This window comes from Sorex fumeus, unplaced genomic scaffold, assembly GCF_029834395.1.
Source record: "Sorex fumeus unplaced genomic scaffold, SorFum_2.1 ptg000035l, whole genome shotgun sequence".
NCBI lineage: Eukaryota > Metazoa > Chordata > Mammalia > Eulipotyphla > Soricidae > Sorex > Sorex fumeus.
The window spans coordinates 9624599-9643061 of NW_026606092.1; the positions used below are offsets into that span (position 1 = coordinate 9624599).

Consider the following 18463-nt stretch of genomic DNA (forward strand, 5'->3'; position numbering starts at 1 on the left):
TTTCATGTTGCTTTCTTCTCTCTCACTGTTTGCGTATAGGAAAGCCATGGACTTTTGGGTATTGATTTTATAACCTGCAACTTTACTATACGAGTCTATTGTTTCTAGGAGTTTTTTGGTGGAAGTTATTGGGTTCTCTAAGTAGAGTATCATATCATCTGCGAATAGTGAGAGCTTGATTTCTTCCTTTCCTACCTGAATGCCCTTAATATCTTTTTCCTGCCTAATCGCTATTGCAAGTACTTCCAGTACTATATTGAACAGCAGTGGAGAGAGTGGGCATCCCTGTCTCGTCCCTGATCTTAGAGGGAAGGCTCTCAGTTTTTCCCCATTGAGGATGATGCTTGCTGTAGGCTTGTGGTAGATGGCTTTAATTATGTTGAGGAAGGTCCCCTCTATACCCATTTTGGCTAGGGTTTTCATCATAAAGGGGTGCTGGATCTTATCAAATGCTTTCTCTGCATCTATTGATATGATCATATGCTTTTTATCTTTTCTTTTGTTGATATGGTGGATTATGTTGATTGATTTCCGAATGTTAAACCATCCTTGCATCCCTGGGATGAATCCTACTTGTTCATGGTGTATGATCTTTTTGATGAGTAGTTGGATTCTATTTGCTAGTAGTTTGTTGAGGATCTTTGCATCTGTGTTCATCAGGGATATCGGCCTGCAATTCTCTTTCTTTGTGGTATCTCCGTCTGCTTTTGGTATCAGTGTGATATTTGCTTCGTAGAAACTGTTCGGAAGTGTTTTTGATATTTCAATTTCGTGGAAAAGCTTAAAGAGCATCGGGAGTAAGTCCTCTTTAAAGATTTGGAAGAATTCACTAGTGAATCCATCCGGGCCAGGACTTTTGTGCTTGGGGAGACTTTTTATTACCATTTCAATTTCCTTGATGGTGATAGGTCTGTTCAGGTATTCCAGGTCTTCTTGGTTCAGCCTTGGGAGTCTGTAGGAGTCTAGGAATTTATCCATTTCCTCGAGGTTTTGATGTTCCGTAGCACAGAAGTTTTTAAGTGTGGGATATTTGATGTAATTGCACTTGTTTAACTTTGCTTTTGTTTCTCTTGCCATTGATGTAAAATTACCAAAGTTATCATTCAAATCAACAGTGCATCATGGCTACTTTTTGTTTTTATATTGCATATTGTATGAGTTTAGGTCTAATATTCAAATCATTAATCTGTTTTGAGTTAGATTTTGTGTGTAATGTAGAATAATGATCATTTTATTCTGTTGCATGTGAGCTGTCTAGTTTTCTCTGCCTTTGATCAAAGAACTTCTTTTTCCATTTTATGCTTTTAGCTCCTTTGCTATAATTAAGTGTCCCTATGTATGAGTTCTTATGTCTGGACTTTCAATTTTATTTCCATACAGTTATGTTATTAATTTTTTAAATTTAAACCTGTATGGCCTGATCAGAAGACAGTACTCAATTCTGCCTACTTGAATGCTGTAGATAACTAAATGTTCTATGTACACTTACTAAGAAGATACATTAAATCTGTTTTACACACCTCAATTTTGAATATAGTTTGGGCTACCATCAAATGCCTGCATCATCACAAACAATTGCAACAATGCTGTTATCTCTTCCAAAACTGGTTTTTCAAATAGCAGCATCACATTCACATGAGTCAGCACTGTGCATTTGGCTTCAAGAGAATCTTCTACTTCTAGATCACAAGCATAGTTTGCCAACCTAATTGCTCAGTGCAAGCATCTTTGGCCAGATATACATGGAAAAATTTCAAGTAACAAATGTCACATTAACTGTAATCAAATCACCTAAGAATAGTCACATTAGACTTACTGGGTTTAATATTGCCCATACCATTCTCCATTTTCCAGACCTTTTTTTTTTTCTTTCTTTTTGGGTCACAACTGGAGATGCTCAGGGTTACTCCTGGCTCCGCACTCAGGAATTACTCCTGGTGGTGCTCAAGGGAACCACATGGGATGCTGAGAATCAAACCCAGGTTGGCTGCATGCAAGACAAATGCCCCACCCACTGTGCTATTGCTCCAGCACCAATAAACCCTTTTTATAATAATTGGCAAACATAAAATCAACAAACTATTGCATGCGGTCCGTATAAAAATCCCTATTATGTCTCTGGTAGAAAAGTCAAAGGAAAAAAATTATCTAAAAGATTCATTTAGATTGCAATCAAGGGATTTCTAAAGTGTTTTTATCATTCTCTTTGAATTGATCCTCCAAACTAATAATGGTCCATAGAACATTATTTTCACCCAAAGTCTCATGATAAGCACTTAGCACTTCATTTTTGTGCATTTCTAGGCCTACAAATATTGCTCCAGAGGTGTGAGTATTTTATAGTTGCAAAGCCTGATATTTACTTACTAGAAAGAGAAGAGTTGAATTTCTTGGTGGAATTTCATCTTATTGATAGCATTGTAGCACTGTAGCACTGTCCTCCCATTGTTCATTGATTTGCTCGAGCAGGCACCAGTAATGTCTCTATTGTGAGACTTGTTGTTACTGTTTTTGGCATATTGAATACGTCACTGGGAGCTTGTCAGGCTCTGCTGTGCAGGCTGGATATTCTCGGTAGCTTGCTGGGCTCTCTGAGAGGGACAGAGGAATCGAACCTGGGTTGGCCAAATGCAAGGCAAACACCCTACCAGCTGTGCTATCACTCCAGCCCATTTTATTGATAGTATTGAGATTTTTGAAACATCAATAATTATTGATATCAATAATCAAGAATAACTGATATCAATGATTATTGATATTATTGAAATACCATCTTATTGATAGTATTTCAATAGCAACATATTTTTTTAATTTATTTTTTATTAGTGAAACACCATAAGGTACAGTTGTAGATTTACAAATTTTTGTGCTTGGGTTTCGGTCATACCATGATCAAATACCCATCCCTCCACCAGTGCCCATTTTCCACCACCCTGGATAATATCCCTCCCCCCCATCCCCCCATCCCCCCTTGCCACTGTGGCAGGGCATTCCCTTTTGTTCTCTCTCTCCTTTTGGGTGAACAACATAGTTTTTAATACACTATATCATTATGGAATTGATAATCCTAGATTCATCCACCACCATCAGAGGATGACTTGATTAATGTCATATATTTATGCACAAGTACAAAAGTTTTTATCAAAATCTGCATCATATCAGATTTATTTTTGTGAGTGACATTCATATAAGGTAACTCTGTTATGTTGTAAGGTTGTAAACAGTAATTGATTTTTTTGTTTACTGTGACATTTAAATGTTTAGTTAGGATTTTCCTTGAAATTATTTACACATTCAAAAAATCTTTTGTTTGACTTACATTTTGCCTCTCATCCCCATTTTTCTTCCAGGTGTATTGGTATAGTAAATATTTGTGGGTGCTTCCTGGTGTTCAGTGTTTGTAACATTTTCTATATTGACTGTATCATCATTCTTGGGTGGGCACCAGTAATGTCTCCACTGTGAGACTTGTTGTTACTGTTTTTGGCATATTGAATACGCCATGGGGAGCTTACCAGGCTCTGCCGTGTGGGCAGGATACTCTCTGTAGCTTGCCGAGCTCTCTGAAAGGGCAGAGGAATTGAACCCATGTTAGCCGTGTAGCAAGGCAAATGCCCTACCTGCTGTGGTATTGCTCCAGCCTATCATCACTCTTTTTTTTTAAATTTTTGTTAGTGAAACACCATGAGGTACAGTTATAGACTTACAAATTTTTGTGCTTGGGTTTCAGTTATACAATGATCAAGTACCCATCTCTGCACCAGTGACCATTTTCCACCACCACGGGTCCCAGTATCCCTCCCATCTCCCATCCCCCCCATCCCACCCTGCCTCTGTGGCAGGGCATTCCTTTTTGTTCTCTCTCTCTCTCCTTTTGGGTGATGTGGTTTGCAAGAGAGGCATTGAGTGGCAATCATGTTTGGTCTATAGTCTACTTTCAGCATGCTTGTCCCATCCTGGGAGGATCCTCCCAACACCCCTTTATTTGGTGCTCCCTTCTCTATCTGAGCTGCCTTTCATCATTGCTCTTATCTCCAGAAAAATCTGAAAAGTTATTCTTATTACAACTCAGTTTCTGCTTCTTGACCAGAGTTATGTTGGTTAGCGCCAGAGCTGCCAACACTTTCCTCTCAGACATATTCCTCCATCCCTACCAGTTCCCTAACAATACAGTTTGGGTTATTAAAGCTCTGTTGTACAGTGTGAAGACAAAAGTGTAATGTCTTTATCCTTCATTTTTCTCAGAGTTTCTCTGAATATTCAAATAATTTTCTCTTTTTTGTTAATTTAAGTAATGTTTGCTATATATATTTAATAGTAACAAAGAATTTTCATAGAACTTGAAATTATATGTAACTTTGGGGGAATGCCTGCATTTTATAATTTTTAAATGATTTATCATTGGTTTATAACATTATATAATATCAAGAATTAGGTTCATAGTTCCAGATATGATAGTAATCATCAAACCAGCCAACAAAATATAGTGTCATCCCTTCAGCAATAGACCCCTCTCCCCATTCTTACATTCCCTCTTTCCCTGGTGTAGCCCCTCTGTACTATCACTCCAAACCAACTGTTTTTTCTTTTTAAGATATTACATATGGGAGAATTCTGCTGGCACTTTTCCTTGCTTCCAAATTTATTTTGTTTAACATAATCACTATAAGTCCACCCATGTAATAAATAGGCAATATTTTATTATAGTTGATCAGTACTCCATGTGTAAATATATCTTTATCTCTCTATATTTAATATATAATATTTAGAGATAATCTTTAATATATATTTATTTATCTTTCATCTAGTCATTGGGCATTTGGGTTTCTTCAGTATTTGGCTATTATTAATAGCACTGAAATAAAGACAGATGTGCATATATCTATTCAAAGCAGTGATTTTTTGTTATAGGTGTCAAGGAACAGAAGTTCTGGGCTATTTTTAAAATTTTTTTGAGCTCCACTCTGTTTTCCATAAAGGCTGAACCAAAGAACATTCCTATAATAATGAATGAAATATTCATTTTCACCTCAGTCTACGTCAGTCTTTTCCATTCTTTGTGGTATAACCATTTGCATTGGAATGAGAAGATATTTGATGGTTATTTTCATTGACATTTTCTATGATATATAGTGTGCTCAATACTTTTTCATATGTTTGTCTTTTCATTTTACATATGTGTCTTTGAGAAAATGTCTGATCATCTTCTCTCTCCATTTTTGTTCTTTTTTTAATTTTAATTTTTTTTTTTGCTGCTAAGCTATGTGATTTTTGTATCTTGGATATTAGTTCTTTGTCACATAAATGGCCCTCCCGTTGATCGTCGATTTGCTCGAGCGGGCCCAGTAACGTCTCCATTGGAGACTTTGTTGTTACTGTGTCTGGCATATCGAATACTCTTGGTAGCTTACCGGGCTCTCCGAGAGGGGCGGAGGAATCGAACTCGGTTCGGCCACGTTGGCCGCTTGGAAGGCGAACGCCCTACCCGCTGTATGCAAACATTTCTTCCATTCAGTAGTGTGTTCTTTTATTTCAGTCACATTTCTTTTTCAGGAAAAAAATATTTTACTTTTATGTAGATCTGTTTGTTTCATTTTGTTTGTGATTTCTTTGCCAATGAAAACTATTCAAAAACACTTCTGAGACTGATAACATGGAAAGTTCTGCCTTTGTTTTTCTCTATGAATCTGATGGATTCTGAATGAATACTGAGATCTTTTTTTGAGTTTTTGAATTTTTGAATTATATTTTTGTACATGGGCTGGATCAATAGCACAGAGGGTAAGGCGTTTGCGTTGCATGTGACTGACCGGGCCGACCCGGGTTCGATTCCTCTGCCCCTCTCAGAGATCCCCATGAGCTACTGAGAGTATCTCGCCCACATGGCAAAGCCTGGCAAGCTACCCATGACGTATCTGATGTGCCAAACACAGTAACTAGCGTCACTATGTAACTATGTTACTGGGCCCACTAGAGCAAATTGATGAACAATGGGAGGACAGCGACTGTGACAGTGACTGTGTTTTTGTACATAGTGTGGCACAGGAGTCAAATTTAACACTTTTTTTTGCATGTAGATATCCTGTTTTCATAACACCATTTGTTGAAGAAAGTGTCTCCCTGTACTTGATACATTTGTCATTAATTAACTACCCATACATCTATGGGTTTCCTTCTGCACTCTCAATAGCAGTCCATTTGTCTGAAAGTCTCTTTTTTTCATTATTCATTACTTGCTTTATAATGTAATTTAATGTCAAAGAGTGTGATGCATCATATTTTCTGTTTTTCTAAGCATTGCTTGGGTTTTTGTGGAATTTTATTGTTCCATAAAAATTTAAGCATCATTTATTCTAAATTCTTAAACAATGGCTTTGGAACTTTCATAGGGTTAATCTGAATAATGTTTTTAGTTAAAGTTTTTTTTATTCACAATGTCAATTCTTCCAATTTATGGACATAGAATATTTTTCATTTCCTGGTGTCCTCCTCTATTTTTTTAAAATAATGACATAACTTTATATATCTCGCCCCGCACGTGACATATTCGATATGCCAAACACAGTAACAACAAGTCTCACGATGGAGATGTTACTGGGCCCGCTCGAGCAAATCGATGAATAATGGGAGGATCGTGACCATTGTGACCATCGATATATATATACATAAAATTTCACATTCATTGGTAAATTCATTCTTTTTTTTAAATGTTTGGGGGCTCTATTATAAGGAGGCGGCTCTTAAATTTTTTCTTTGCTGTTTCATTATTTTCATAGACAATTGTAACCCATTTTTTTGTGTAACCCATTTTTTTTCTTGATTTTGTAGCCTGATAATCTACTGTTTTGGTTTATTGTTTCTAATAGTTTTTAGTGGAGGTTGTAGGATCATCTATGTATAATACCAAATAGTGATAACTTCTTTACCTAGTAGGAATGCCTCATGAAACTCATTAGTTACTTTCCAATGCATTTGGATATGGAATAATAATTTCTCTTATTTAATAAACCATCCCTTAATTTCCTTTTGGAAACCTTGTTGCAATGCTCTTTGTTCCTCTCCTTCAAAGTTTTCTCCCTTAATATATTCTCTAGATAGAGTATAAGTCCCATAATTGAACAATAATTAAGGGGCATCCTCCTAGCTATGGCATCCACTTAGCTTTTTTCCTCATTTATCTCAATATCTTCTTTCATGATGGCCCCTGCAATGCATAATTGTTATTTCTTTGGAGGCCTGTGCTACCTCGAATGCTTTAAAATTTCATTCGTTATTGGACTATTTTTAGCTCTTCAATATCACTTCCTTCCATACTGCAGCATGAGCATGTAAGACTAAGAAAACATATTTAGAATCAGTACAAAAATTTACTCTAACACTTAGCTTCCTTTAAACCAATTTACAGGCTTGAGTTAGAGCAACTATTTTCATCATTTGAGTTCAAGTTTACTCTGGCCAGATTCTGGTTTCCGTTTTGCTGGTCAGGCTAACAGCATAAGTTGTTTTTCAAGTCTCTTCGTGAACGACGCTACTGCAATCAATAAACCAATTTTTGTCTGGATCATGCTGGGGGCTTATTTGCTAAATCAAACCAACTTAAATATACTTGTTCATTCATCTTTGTGTAACTAGGATCTTATTTTTATGATAAGGCATACTACCTTTAGCATAGTTTTCTCTCCATGCTTTCTTTATTAAATCGTTTGTTTTTAATAAGTTTGGTAGTTGTTATCTATAAACACAGAAATATTAGGGATTTTTTCCAATTTGGAATACTCCATTGTTTACTGAGAAGTCTTGGGTATTGGCTCATGACAAAAGAGGTAGAAAATTGAAACAGAAGGAAAATGTTCCATCTTTCAATCAGAGGTAAAAAGCTATTCAGGGAAAATCTATTTATGAGACACCCCCTGTAGTATTGAAGGCATTCTGCCCTTTCCCTTCTTTCTTTCATTCTCTTAAATAAAATCTATTCTGAATTTGAACAAAAGGGAGAGTCTGTACTTTGGTAACTTGAACTATGGGAGGAAGCAAAAGAAGCTACTGGATTCAGGACCATCAGGAAATAGTAAAGCCAGCCAGCCAGCCAGCCCTGTGCTAGATTTAGAGACTCTGAAACCATTTATCAGCAGGAACAAGAAACTGAAACAGCCACATCAGAGGCATCATGGAGCTCTCTTTTGGGCTGTCCCCACCCGTCCCCCACTAATAATTCATACAGTTTTTTTTATTAGTGAATCACTGTGAAGTACAGTTAGAGACTTGCAAACTTTGGTGCTTGTGTTTCAATCATACAATGCTTGAGTACCCATCCACCCATCCCTCCACCAGTGCCCATTCCCCACCATGATATGATACGTGTCCATCCCACTCCCCCCCAGATAGACCCATTAGTATCAAGAAAATTGAAACTGTAAATAAAAGTCTTCCCAAAAACCAAAGCCCAGGCCCAGATGAATTCACTAGTGAATTCTTGCACACATTTAAAGAAAACCTGTTGCCAGTTCTTCTCAAGACTTTCCAGGAAATTGCAAAAACAGGAATCCTTCCAATTAGTTTCTATGAGGCACATATCTTCCTATACCGAAATCAAACAAAGACAACACTAACAAAGAAAACTATAGGCCAATATCCTTGATGAACACGGATGCAAAGATCCTCAACAAAATATTAGCAAATAGAATCCAACAACTCAGCAAAAAGATCATATACCACAACCAAGTGGGATTCATCCCGGGGATGCAAGGATGGTTTAATACTCAGAAATCAATCAACATAATCCATCATATCAACAAAAGTAAAAATAAAAACCATATGATCATGTCAATAGACGCAGAGAAAGCATTTGACATGATCCAAACCCGTTTATGATAAAAACTCTCACCAAAATGGGTTTTGAAGTAACTTTCCTCAAGATAGTCAAAGCCATCCATGACAAACCTATGGCAAGCATTATCCTCAATGGGGAAAAGACTAAGGGCCTTTCCTTTAAGGTCAGGGACAAGACAAGGATGCCTATTCTCACCACTTATGTTCAATATAGTACTGGAAGTACTTGCAATAGCGGTTAGGCAGTAAAACAATATTAAGGGCATCCAGATAGGAAAGGAAGAAATCAAGCTCTCACTATTCACAGATGATATGATACTATATCTAAAGAATCCCAAAGCCTCTATTAAGAAACTCCTAGAGACAATAGACTTGTATAGTAAAGTCACAAGTAAAATCAATACCCAAAAATCCATGGCCTTCCTATATGCAAATAATGAGACAGAGGAAAGAGACATTAAAAAAAAGCAATCCCATTCACAATCGTACCCCAGAAAATCAAGTACCTTGGAATCAGCCTAACTAAGGAGGTAAAGGACCTCTACAAAAAAAACTATCCATTCAGGTTTTGATATGACTGTCTTTTCCTTCCTGGCATAGCTACAAAAACAAAGGAAACTTACACTAAATACTTAGTGCCACCTGCAGGAAAACAAGAGAAGCTAGCTCAGAGGTCTCAAGAAAAAATTGCAGTTAATTATTGCAAAAATAAGATGGAATTCCCAAATAAAGCAAAACAAACAAACAAACAAAAACTCCAACAAACTGCATAAAGATTCAGAATTGGAAGCAACAACAGACAAAGGAAGAAAGAGTAACAAAACTTATTGAATTTAGGAATTTTTTGTATGTGTGGTAGAGGGCTTGGGGGAGGTATACCAGGCTAGTCTCAGGGATCACTACTGATGGTATTCCGGGGACCTTATAAAGGGCCAGAACTTGAACTGGGTTGGTTGTCTTTAAGGAAAGTGTCTTAACTCCTGTACTATGTCTCCAACCCAAACATGGGAATTCTTACCAAAGACAGAGGAGAAAATAAGTAATGGTTCATCAAATGGATTGATTGAAAATACTAAATAATTTCAAACACAGATGACATGTATGATGAGACTGAATAAAATTTAATCTAACTTGGAAAGGTAATCAAGTAGACTCAATCTCATGATAGAAAGAGTATCTGAGCTTGAAGATCAAATTGCATCAGTGACACCTATAAAAGGAAAAAGAACAAGATGTTGAAATAAATGGAGAAAGCATATGATATACATAAGATTCCATTGGAAGGATAAGTAGAGTAAAGAAGTTCTAGAATGTTACCACAGTACTAATTAGCTGGATGAGGGTGGAGAATATACTGGATTATAAAACAAAGTGTGTCAGGATAACATACATTCATTGCCTCATGTGTGGCATATCTTGACTATAATGATGTGTTTGATTGTTTTTTGTTTATGTGTTCTGAGAGGGTTTACTTTTGTAATGCATCTACTTACATTTGTATCTATTTTGTATAGAGATTTATTTAATGATAGCTAATAAATGAGTAATATGTTCATTCCACATTCACTGGAATTCCCCGTACAAAATGATTTCTTCCTATTTAAAGAGAATTAAGGACCAACTCCTTCTTCCTTCTTCCATTTTCCCTTCTCTTTATTTAGGTCTCAGTGACGATTATCATGATCTTGCAGGTGCCCAGGTTGAGTAGTCAATCTCTCATAGAAAATTTGGTTCTTATGTTAAGGTTAGTACCACCATATACACATGAATGGTGTTGGAGGATATTTCTTGTCGATGAATGCTTTCAGGGAGAGTAAGGCAAGCCCCCAAGTGGCTCCCACAATGACTTGAAAGAACAAATGAGGTGATTGGCATTGGCTTTTATGTTCCTTAGGGCTTGGGCTTGGGTAAAGTTTACGAAGTTTGAGCTTTCTTCCAGGACCAAGGAAGACAGTGCACAATTTTCCTCCCAGCTTTGCTTGAGATGGGTTGAGTGGTGGAAGGAGAGATGGAGCTTGAAGGTTATCAGGTTCCAATGTGAAAAATGGATACAGTTCCTTATCTGCAATCCTGCTCAGAGAGTCATTCTCTGACTAATGTTGACTTATGGGCTTGGGTTTGGCTCAGTGGCTAAAAGAACCTCATTTTCAAGCATGAAGTCACAAGTTTGATTCCTATTATCACTGACATACACCAAGAACAACCATTATTTTGCTGTTTGAGAAATACCCTACCCCATCCCAGACACTGCAACTGAGTGTGACATATCTGGAGTATTGCCAGGTATGTATGAGAAACACTCTTAGAGTACACGCCCTGGGCAGCACTGTGTGAACACCATGATGACCTCTCATGAGCAATTCAACCAGAACCTGTAGCAGTACCACAGTGATCATATGCCCAACCCCTTTCAAGTGTGTTCAAGCACCACGACTGGATGGTCAAGTCCCAAAAAGAAGATTGAAAGTGTAAGTGCATAAAAACCAAGAAATTTTTTAAAAATACTCCCATTAGGCTTCTATTGTATTTCTCAGCAGGAACTCTGTAGGCCAATAAATAATGGAATGATGTTGATAAGAGCCAAAGATAAAATTGTCATACAAAGATACTATATTGTTTAAAATGCTCTATCAGATATGACGAAGAAATAAAGGTGTCCCCAGATAAATGAACACTAAGAGTGTTTATCAGGGCTGAAGCAATAGTAGAGAGGATGTGATGTTTGCCTTGCATGCAGCCAACCAGGTTTCAGTCTCAGGCATCCCATATGGTCTCCTGAGCAGTGCCAGGAGTAAGCCCTGGGCATCACCAGGCATTACTCAAAAACAAACAAACAAACAAACAAAAAGGAATAAATAAATAAATGGATTTATCAAGACTAGATCTCCCTTATAAGAAATGTTGGAAAGAACTATTTCTGAAACTTAAAAGTCCACAAAATAATTGAATAAAGGTATAAATCGAAGCATAAATGTGAAGACTAAGTGCAATAGCAAGTAAACCCGCTTATTGTAAACAGACTGAATTCACTAAACAAAAAGGCTAAGGAGGAAAAATGGACTAAAAAAAGCAAAACTAAATGATATGCTGCTTAAAGTTGCTTATTCAAGTTAAAATACAAATAATAGATTTAGTGAATCTAACTCTGTTTAGATTTAAAGTGTAGAATAAAAACTTCTACACCAAACCAATGGAAAAATTTAAAAGGTAGGAAATACTATACTTAGATACAAGAAACCTCTACTACAATTGTCAGCAAGAGACAAGGATAGTGTACCAAAGCAAAGCAATGATATGATAAGCGTAATATAATACATATATTAAAATAGACACACCAAGCAGAATAGCTCAAAGTATATCAAAGACCTAAATCAAGTAATTGATGGCAGCATCATCACTGTGGGAAAAGTTAACACATCACTAACTACAATGGAAAGATCACCCAAATAGAAAGCCATCAAGAAAACAAGTTCCCTATATGACAAACTAGATGGTATAGACTGCATAAAGATTTTTGTATTATTCAATATAAAACTCTAGAACACACACTTTTCATGTACTTGTGAAGCTTTCTCAAGGATTTGCCATGTTTTGTATACAAAGTAAGTTTCAATGAGCTTATGAAAATTGAAATAATAAGGATGTTTTCAGATTATAATTATATGGACCTAGAAATTAACCTACAATTACAATTGTAACCTTCTTACAGTAGAAGATAAACAACATGTTGCTGAACGAATATTGGGTCAATGAGAAAGTCAAAGGTGCAATTTAGAAATGTTTCAGAATATACTTGTTCCATCACCTTTCTTTCTATAGAAAGGCATATTACCAAAACATGGTTTCTTATCCACCTTTACTTTAACAAATGCTTTACTTTTAATAAATTGAGCAAGTTATTTTTCATTATCAGAGAAAGATTAGAGATGAATTTTTTGCAATTTTAAATATGCCATTATTTACTGAGAAGCCCTAGGGATTGGTTAAAAACAAAACAGGTATTCATACTAATAAAGATTAAAGGCCAAAGAGATAGTAAAGTGGGTAGGGCTCTTTTCTTCCATGCTGCCAATCTGGGTTTAATCCATAGCATCACCTATGGACTCATATTAAACTAATTATATTTAAACTACATAAACCTCATATTAAACTAACATAAATAAAGATAATCAATTATATAGGACAGATAAAAATCAATGCTAGAAGAGATATTTATAGGAAAACAGGCCTTTAGGCAAATAAGAAGAATCACTTATTTTAAAAAGTTTGTTTTATACTAAAGAAAAAAAAAGAAGTCAGTAGATGCAAAAGATTAATAAATATAAAGCAGAAATTAGCAAAATAAAGATTGAAACACAGCATTATAAAAAAAGGAATGCAACAACAACTACATAGAAAAATAAAAATATCATAAGAGAGTACTATGAACAATTAATATATGAAAACAAATTGGACAAACCAGCATAAATGGAGACATTCTTAGAAACATATAACATTCGAAGACTGAAATAGAACCAGACTGAAATAGAAAACTCAAAGAGATTCATCACAAGTACAGAAATCAAAACAGTAATCAAGTCTCCCCATACAAAAAAACTCAGAACCAGATGGCTTCAATAGTGAATTCTACCAAACTTTCAAAGAATTAATACCTATCTTTTTCAAACTCTTTTATAAATTAAAAAGGAGGTAAAACTTTCAAGCATATATACGAAGTCAACTCTTCTCTGAAACCAGTTGAATGCATCATAAAAAAAGAAAATTTTAGATCAGCATTTCTGATGAGCACAGACACAGAAATCCTCAACAAAACGCTGGCAAGCTGAATTCAGCTATACATTAAAAGAATTGTATACCATAATCAAATGACATTTGCTGCAGAAATGCAAGGATTAATCAATGCATGTAAATCAATAAAAGTGATATAACAAATTAACAAAAATGAGAAAGATGATATGATGATATTAATAGGCATAAACAGTACATACTTCCAGTAGCTAGACAGTTACGCCCACCAACTGCTGTGTAACCCCATCAACGGCCAGGATCCAGAGACTCTAAAATCAAGCTCCCGGAAGAGAACAAGTCAGAGTCTCCTGTCCCCAGGCCTGGCTATACTCTCCGGGGCCCCTTGGAGGAGGGCAGATTGAGTTTCCCTCTGCGCCTTTAGCAGAGCCCCGACGGCTGAAGACCTCAGGAACCCAGCCAAAGCGATGCTGAGACCACTCTCCACACGCTTGGAGGAGGAAATGGGAGAGGAACCCACGTGTGCGGAACCCGGGGCTAAGATCTCCAAGCCTGCTCGGTTTGGGACTAGCCTCCTCCACCCAGCTCCCCCACCTTCCAGTAGCTAGGCAGTTACACCCACCAACTACCATGTAACCCCATCAATAGCCAGGATCCAGAGACTCTAAAACCAAGCTTCCGGAAGTGCAACCTCTTATTCTCTAGTTCTCACTCTCAGAGAACCCGGAAGGCTACAGCTAGTATCATACCCACCTATATGACTATGAACACCTGTAAAGGTGATTAGAGGCTGCCCCAAAAGTTTCCATCCCTCTCGCAGAGCCTGGCAAGCTACCGAGAGTATCCCACCCACAAGGCAGAACCTGACAAGCTAACTATGGCGTACTAGTTATGTCAAAAACAGTAACAATGAATGGTCCTCATTCTCCTAATCCTGAAGGAGCCCCCAATATGTCATCAGGCTACACTAGCACGTGACAGGGTCGAATGGAGACATTACTGAGCCCGCTTGAGCGAATTGGTGAACAATGGGGTGATAGCAATAGTGAATAGGCATTATAAAAAGCACTTACGACAGAGGCCCAGCTCTGGGCAACAAAGCTGAACGGCTCCAATTCCAACAGGTACAGCCCGCCCCCAAGGGCCTGGGTTCCTCTCTGGGCACGCGCAGCTAGAAACAGCCCCGAGACAGCCGGTTTTCAACCCCTGAGCCGCGTGGGACGGGCACAGAGGCCCAGCTCTGGGCAACAAAGCTGAAGGGCTCCAATTCCAACAGGTACAGCCCGCCCCCAAGGGCCTGGGTTCCTCTCTGGGCACGCGCAGCTAGAAACAGCCCCGAGACAGCCGGTTTTCAACCCCTGAGCCGCGTGGGACGGGCACAGAGGCCCAGCTCTGGGCAACAAAGCTGAACGGCTCCAATTCCAAACAGGAGACATTCCCAACTCCTCGCCCAGTGCCAGGGACTCTTTCCGGAGCCGCGGCCGCTAACGCGGCCGCGAAATATTTTCCCGCTACATATGCCATAGGAACCATAAGCTAACTTCTTAGATGGAAACTTCTCTATTTTAGCTCAGCCACTAGAAATACAGTTGCCAATAACTCATAAGCCTATCTTAACTCACACTGCATATCAAGCAGAATAGTAACACTGAACGTGAAGGACTAAACCACACCTCTCACAATGGTAAAGCAACGCAAAAGCCCACCAAACATTCATATTGAAGAGTCTAGCCCAGATGACACCAACAGTACTGTAGTGTTAGACAACGTCTCTGACAAGGAATTCAGAAGGGAGCTACTTAGGATGCTTAGGGAATTAAAAGAAACAATGGAAAGCAATGCCAATAGAAGACAAGAGGATCTAAAGGCAGAAATGAGGAAAATGCAATCAGAAATGTCAGACCTGAAAAATCTCGTAGGCGAATTGAAAAGCTCAGTGGAAGGCCTCAGCAGCAGAGTAACAGCGGCTGAGAACAGAATCAGTGAGCTCGAAGATGAAGTTCAGAGACTCTCCCGAAAAGAGCAGAAAATGGAAAAGAGACTCACAATTCGGGAACAGATGGCAAGAGAAGATCGTGATGAAGCCAAGAGGGGTAACATAAGAATTATTGGAGTCCCAGAGGGACAGGAAGAAAACCTCGATGAAGAAGAAACTGTCAAAGACATCATTGCTACAACATTTCCAGAGCTGAAGAAAACTTGTGACCACATTCAGGAGGCCCGAAGGGTACCAGCTAGAAGAAATCCGAATAAAAATACCCCAAGACACATTCTGATCAAAATGACCAAAACCTTAGACAGAGACAAAATTCTGAAAGCAGCAAGATCGAAGAAAGAAATCTCTTACAAAGGAGCATCCTTAAAATTCACAGCTGATTTTTCTGATGAAACCCTCATGGCCCGAAAACAGTGGTGGGACATAGTAAAAAAACTCAATGAAATAAATGCCTCCCCCAAAATACTTTTCCCAGCAAGACTCTCATTCATAATAGAAGGAACAACACACAGTTTCACAGACAAACAACAGCTCAGGAACTTCATAGACTCAAAACCATGGTTACAAGAACAACTAAATGGGCTACTTTAAGGCAAGAAAGGCCCCTCAAATACACCCAATTTTAACATAACAATGGGACAAAATCCCATAACAATAATCTCTCTCAATGTCAATGGGCTAAACGCACCAATTAAAAGACATAGAGTGGCAGGATGGATTAGAAAATTGAACCCAACATTCTGCTGCCTGCAAGAAACGCATCTCAATAGTCAAAGCAAACACAGACTCAGAGTCAAAGGCTGGAAAACAATCCTACAGGCAAACAGCTCCCATAAAAAAGCTGGGGTAGCCATCCTTATATCAGACCACATTGATTTCAGAGTGAGGAAGGTCATAAGAGACAGTGAAGGCCATTACTTATTGATCAGAGGATCTGTACAACAGGAAGAACTTACAATAATAAATGTATATGCACCTAATGAGAGACCAGCAAAGTACTTAAAACAACTACTCATAGATTTGGAAAAAGACATCAATAGCAACAGAATACTAGTGGGAGACTTCAACACTGCTTTGTCACCTCTTGATAGATCAACCAGACTCAAGCTTAGCAAGGACATACTTCATTTGAGGGAAACAATGGAAGAAAGGGACTTAGTAGATATATACAGGACACTTCATCCACAAAAAGCTGAATACACATTCTTCTCAAGCGTACATGGAACATTCTCCAAGATAGACCACATGCTGAGCCACAAAACATGCCTCCATAAAATTAAGAAGGTAGAGATTGTATCAACAATCTTCTCAGACCATAATGCGCTGAAATTAGAAGTAAATCACACACAAAAACAGAAAACTAAATCAAACACCTGGAAATTAAACAGTGCACTATTGAACAACGAGTGGATTAGGCAGGAAATCAAAGAGGAAATCAAAAGATTCCTAGAAACGAATGAAAATGAGAACACGAGTTACCAAAACTTATGGGACACAGCAAAGGCTGTGTTAAGAGGAAAGTTTATAGCTCTACAAGCATTCCTCAGGAAGGAGGAGCGAGCACACATAAGTAACCTAACGTCACAGCTTAAGAGCTTGGAGAAGGACCAAAAAAAGGAGCACAACCCGAACAGGAGAAAGGAAATAATAAAACTCAGAGCAGAGATTAACGAGATGGAAACCCAAAAAACAATCCGAAAGATCAATGAAACCAAGAGCTGGTTCTTTGAGAAAATTAACAAGATCGATAAGCCTCTAGCAAAACTCACAAAGAAAGGGAGAGAGAAAACCCTAATAAACCGAATCAGAAATGAAAAGGGGGTCATTACAACAGAAACCACAGAAATTCAGAGGATCCTCAGGGAGTACTTTGAGAAGCTTTATGCCACGGAACATCAAAACCTCGAGGAAATGGAAAAATTCCTAGACTCCTACAGACTCCCAAGGCTGAACCAAGAAGACCTGGAATACCTGAACAGACCTATCACCATCAAGGAAATTGAAATGGTAATAAAAAGTCTCCCCAAGCACAAAAGTCCTGGCCCGGATGGATTCACTAGTGAATTCTTCCAAATCTTTAAAGAGGACTTACTCCCAATACTCTTTAAGCTTTTCCACGAAATTGAAATATCAAAAACACTTCCAAACAGTTTCTACAAAGCAAATATCACACTGATACCAAAAGCAGACAGAGATACCACAAAGAAAGAGAATTACAGGCCGATATCCCTGATGAACACAGATGCAAAGATCCTCAACAAACTACTAGCAAATAGAATCCAACTACTCATCAAAAAGATCATACACCATGACCAAGTAGGATTCATCCCAGGGATGCAAGGATGGTTCAACATTCGGAAATCAATCAACATAATCCACCATATCAACAAAAGAAAAGATAAAAAGCATATGATCATATCAATAGATGCAGAGAAAGCATTTGACAAGATCCAGCACCCCTTTATGATGAAAACCCTAGCCAAAATGGGTATAGAGGGGACCTTCCTCAACATAATTAAAGCCATCTACCACAAGCCTACAGCAAGCATCATCCTCAATGGGGAAAAACTGAGAGCCTTCCCTCTAAGATCAGGGACGAGACAGGGATGCCCACTCTCTCCACTGCTGTTCAATATAGTACTGGAAGTACTTGCAATAGCGATTAGGCAGGAAAAAGATATTAAGGGCATTCAGGTAGGAAAGGAAGAAATCAAGCTCTCACTATTCGCAGATGATATGATACTCTACTTAGAGAACCCAATAACTTCCACCAAAAAACTCTTAGAAACAATAGACTCGTATAGTAAAGTTGCAGGTTATAAAATCAATACCCAAAAGTCCATGGCTTTCCTATACGCAAACAGTGAGAGAGAAGAAAGCAACATGAAAAAA

General features: G+C 38.0%; 1 pseudogene; it reads right to left on the minus strand.

Moving 5' to 3' along the window:
- Positions 1 to 2172: 2172 nt before the first annotated feature.
- The window catches only part of LOC130026839 (polycomb protein eed-like), a 117807-nt pseudogene continuing 101516 nt past the window's right edge, over positions 2173 to 18463 (minus strand).